At 35.1% G+C, this 5,523-nt stretch overlaps 1 pseudogene; it reads right to left on the reverse strand.

Annotated features, from left to right (window-relative positions):
* Positions 1-3,525: 3,525 nt before the first annotated feature.
* Positions 3,526-3,931, reverse strand: LOC129476067 (protein tyrosine phosphatase type IVA 1-like; annotated as a pseudogene).
* Positions 3,932-5,523: the final 1,592 nt, after the last annotated feature.

Consider the following 5,523-nt stretch of genomic DNA (forward strand, 5'->3'; position numbering starts at 1 on the left):
GTATACCTTCTTATTAAATTCAGAAAGAGTTCTTACCTGCCCTTGAAATTTGATTTTCAACATAACCTTCCAATTAAACATTTTGGAAGAATAGCACAGCTGAAACAAGTTGATATTTAATTCTGGAAACTTGAATATTTGTATTCAGAAGGAAATATCAGTTTAGGATATCAGAAAAAGACCAAACAAATTTAGTGTCTACAGGAATCCAAGATAGATAAGGAAAGGAGAAAATAATTGATTTTTTAAAGTCTTAAGATATATCAAATGTGCAATTATAGTATATGGGTGTTTCAAGCAGAATTAATTTGAAATCTAGGCATTATTTCCAATGAATTATTCATATTTTTTATTGTTAAAATAGATTATGAAAAATTTGCAATAAGACAGCTAACACTATCATAGCAAGAATGTATATACAATAAAATCTTACAATCTCCATTTTGTCCAGTTGTTTATTGCATTGGTGTCAATTTGTAGTCTTTTTTTTTTTTTTTTTTTGAGGCGGAGTCTCGCTCTGTCGCCCAGGCTGGAGTGCAGTGGCGCAATCTCGGCTCACTGCAAGCTCCGCCTCCCGGATTCACGCCATTCTCCTGCCTCAGCCTCTCCGAGTAGCTGGGACTACAGGCGCCCGCCACTAAGCCCGGCTAATTTTTTTGTATTTTTAGTAGAGACGGGGTTTCACTGTGGTCTCGATCTCCTGACCTCGTGATCCGCCCGCCTCGGCCTCCCAAAGTGCTGGGATTACAAGCGTGAGCCACCGCGCCCGGCAATTTGTAGTCTTGGTGTTAATTTAGGTGACAAAAATAGCATTTATGAATATATTTATACTTTACCACTATTAGAATCAATTGGGAATAATTTTTACTTTTACGTTGCTTTACATTGCTTACTTGCCTACAAAAAGAAAAACATATGAGCAGTTTTTAGTTTGTCATTAAATATGGAACCTATACTAGGTGGAAACAATGTCACTCTACATTCTGGTTGAAAAAGAAGAAAAAAGTTGAAGAAAAACGCACCAGGAAATCCTATGTTTAGCTCTTTTTTAACTATATGCTGGTAGACTAATTTATCATAGTGTGTTCTGATTTTGAGGAATAGTAATACAACTTCAGTTCAGACACTATAGTTTGGCAAGCATTTTGGTCCTGACATTAAAACAAAACTAAACAAAAGCCTGCTGACTATAGCATGGACCAAAAAATATTAAATCTTTAAGTTCAGAGACTTTATACTGGATTAAGTTCAATGATCAATTTAAATTCAAGCTCAATTATAGATTATTGTTTTAGAGTGTCCAGATTAGTTTATTTCAATGAAGTTCAAGCCATTACTTTATATCAGGCACTGTGTGAAGTGTTGACATACAATGAAAACTGAGACATGACCTTTGACCTTTAGAAAACAATTTCAAATACATTCAAATAAATGTAAAGTTTGTATTAAAGTATACTAAATCATTTCATACTTTAAATTTTAGGAATAATAAAGTGCAATAAATTAATCTAACCTGGGATTTTCAGAATGTTCATAAATTATTATTTCTGCATTTCACAATCTTATTCAAGTTGTTGAAAGGCTAACTGTACTACTTAGCTATTGCTGCAATAGTGCTTCCTAGCAAAAAGTGTCAATTTCTCAGTGATGTAGGCTTTGACTCATCTAGGATTGGCTTAGCTAGTAGCTTGTAGCTCAATTGGAGTTGGTTCTAGGTAATAGGCCAAGTTTAATTAGGCTTCACATGTTTGATTCTGCAACTCCAACTACAGGCACAGCAGATACCTAGGGTATTTTTTCTCACGCAGATCAGGAATGTCAAGAAAGACAAGCCAAACTTTGTTAGAACATTTCAAAACTTTGCTTCCATCACGTCAACTAATATTCCATTGGCTAAAGCAAAACACATGGCCAAGGACAAATTCATAAAGCAGGAAAATACACTTCAACCACTGTGATACCCTGCTAAGAGGGTAGAATAATATTTCTATCAAAGGAAAACGAACAATAGGATCGATATTTTTACATACTACACTATCCTTTCTTGGTATTGTCCTTTTCTGTAAATATTGTCTGATTACTCTTTTTACCATAAGGAGTGATTGCTAAGTTCCACCTTTGTGCTCCTGAGGTTGTTTATACTTATTGCTGTACTTGCAGTTTCACTAAGTTGTATTAATGCTTTATAAGATGTTACCATGTGAAGGTCAGTACATGATTGTATCCTCCCTTGAGGTTCTGAGGCTTTTCTTTTGGTTTAGGGTTTAGAAACTATTCAATACACAAATAATATTTCAACTAGTAAAATGAGACTTCCTTTTTTTACAAAAATATTCATTGTAGAATATTTCATTGGCTGTCCTACTGATATTGGTAGCAACATGATGTGATATCACTTTAAAGAGAATTATTATGAATATTGATATTTATTTGAAACAAACTCTGTGTGATATTAATTTTTTACTCTTCTCCCTATTACATTAAATAAATGAATACAAGTTAATTCAGTTCCAATACAAGTAATACTTGGTAAACAACTTCTAATAGGTATAGAAGAATAAAACATTACAGGATTCCTAGAATATTATAAGATTTGTAGCTACAATAACAAAGTATTTCACCTTTTAAAAATACTTACTAAATTGAAAACATTTACTAAAATAGTTGCTATATGTGACAAAGAAAATATTTTACTAGAAATATTTAGTAGTACCCTCCCATTATTTTCTCAGCCCCTCTCTGTAAGTTGCACCCCAAAGTGCAAACTTCAAATTAACCACAACTCTTTTTCGTCTGGAGACTTTAAAGACAGGTGAGTCTGTGCAATGTAGATTGAACTATCAACCAGAGATAAGTGTGATTTTTCAGGATGGAAATTTTTATAACAGAACAAAAATGAAATTTATAGGAACAAATTAATCACCTAAGACATTGTAGAAATGCAGCAAAATCAATGGTTGTACAAACACTTCTATATATCAATTTGAATGTGCAAAATATACACACAAAGTGAGCAGATGGCCATATGGGTCCTCCCTTCAAAGTTTAAATGACTGAAGGAATGTATCCCTAAGGTCTCTATGAGACTAAAAGTATATGAGTATTCTTCTGGGCATTTTGGCACCTCACTTCTTTAAATGTTTTATATCTTGATAAGATACAATTGATACAAATGAAGAACACCTTTTAAATATTGAAGAGCTAGAAATTTTTATTAAGTGTCAAAATAACATCAAATACAGAGGTTCCAAATCTGACAGGCTTGGGAGCTTCTAAAACTGCTTTTCAAGGTTCTTATATAAGCTTCATTAGACTTAGTATTCACCAAGCCTCTGTATTAGCTAATGTATAAAATGAATAAGGTTCCATCTCAAGTTTCACTCTCAAGGCCATAGCATTAGGAAGCCCCCTGACCCTTTACTGAAGGAAACAGTTATTTCTGGGATTTCTGAGGTGCAAGCATATTTTAAGACAATATTTCTCCAAATACAAAAGTTGTTTGCTGTTAAAAGCTCCATGTCACTTTTATCTGATAAACTGTACTACAACTTCATATGTCATTCCACCTTCAATTAAAGCTAGGGCAACTAGGAACCGGAGCTCGCCCAAAACCTACAACACAGTGAATTGCAATACAACAACCAGGATCTTCACGAAATTTATTTTTCATAAGTTTTAACCAGTTATCAATTATCCGGCTGGATGGTGCTGTACCATCATCAAAAGGCCAGTCCGGAACCTGGATGCTTTCCTTCTCCAAAAGAGCAATGTTGTAAGTTGCTTCTCATACTCTTACTATGGTGGTAACTCCATTCTGCTTAAGTTCCTTTAAGAATCTATTAAAGTAGGTATTGGTTGGGTTGTGTGTGATAAGAAATCTCACATTTTTGTATGCAATGTCCACAGAAGCAGGGAGGTTCGTTCTAGCCATGTTGATGTAATTTTTTAAGAAAAAGACAGAAAGGATATAAAGTAACATAAATCTACTTCAAAATACTCCAGTTAAAATTTTCAGTGAGTTGAATATGAAGTTAGGAGTAGTAGGAAATAAAAGGAGCCTCCAATAAAAAACATCATTATTTCGATACAGTGACACTGAATCAATGGACAATAAATGCACTCAGCTTTACCCTTATCCCAGTCTGAATGCTTGTAAAATGTTTTGACATTCAATTCAGCTACTCATTGTCCAGGTTATTCATTCTTATAGGAAGTTCTCAAATATTAAGGAATTTCTAGAGTTCAGTAGTGTGCACAGGGGAAAGTGTGTCACCAAGCAGGTCCATTACTAACCTGAGCCCCGAAGTCGCCTTAAGCGGCATATGTCACAAGCCTACCCTTTAGTTCTTAGAGTGAAGGGCAAAGGACAAACTTGGCCACCAATCATGGGGATCCTGGCCAAGTGGACTAAAAGGGGTGGGGTGGGGGTAATGCAGCAGCCAGGTATGTCACAAAGAGCCAGTGGCCACCCACATGCCAGAGCTATTCATTTTCTGGAAATGTTTCATAAATTAGTCCACACATTAGTGCCACACAACACTTCTAATGCACAGATCATGTTTCATAATAGATGATCATTAAATGACGGTTCCCTTTCTTCCTATAAACAACAAACAAAAAGTGATATTACAGGTTGCCCTGAATTAACATTATAATTTAATCATCATTTGACAACAGAAAAATTGGTTTTGATATGGATTTTTCCTTTGGCACACCTCTTAGGTGGGTACTCTGCTCCAGGCTGACTTAGAAATCATTTAGTCATTTCCTTCATTTGCTACAAAACTGAATTGTTTTAGGTGGGTGCAGTGGTGTGCCTGTAGTCCCAGCTGCTTGGGAGGCCGGAGGATTGCTTGAGCCTGGGAGTTCAAGACCAGCCTGGGACATAGCAAGACCTCTCTTTAACACCACCACCAAAACCCCCCTGATGTGTTTTATATCCAGCCTCCCCGGGCATTTCAAATCAATTTCCCTACATACAAGCATAATGTTTCTTAAAAAAAATTTTTTTAGGATTTAAAAATAAAAAGTACTAAAAAGAAAGAATAAAAGAGAAGAATGAAAACAAGTCCACCAGTCTACGGGAGCTCTAAACATCAATCCCAATACATTCTAAAAGTCTTTATTTCTATTCTGGGTGAGAAGGAAATTAGGGTGTGTCTGGGAAAGGAATTGTGGAGAGGACGTAAGAACAGCTTTGACTCCCTGTATCCTGTAGTGAGGTTAGGACAAGAGAATGAAATGACCACTGTATTTTCCTAAATATCCAAAGGTTCAAATGACTCTTCACCATTTTAAACAACACTGGGTAAGGAAGTTTGTGTGGTAAAAGAGATTATAGAAAAGCAGTATATAATGTTATATATGTGTAAAATGATAACATTATACTTATCTTCTGGGAGTGGATAAGAAAATAATGCATATCTATATGACTATAGTCATATTCTTTATTCAAGCACATGATGAAGCAACAGGGTGTGTAATTCAAAATTACACTATAACTGCCATAACACAGCATGATTA

The sequence above is a fragment of the Symphalangus syndactylus genome, chromosome X, assembly GCF_028878055.3.
Source record: "Symphalangus syndactylus isolate Jambi chromosome X, NHGRI_mSymSyn1-v2.1_pri, whole genome shotgun sequence".
Taxonomy (NCBI): domain Eukaryota; kingdom Metazoa; phylum Chordata; class Mammalia; order Primates; family Hylobatidae; genus Symphalangus; species Symphalangus syndactylus.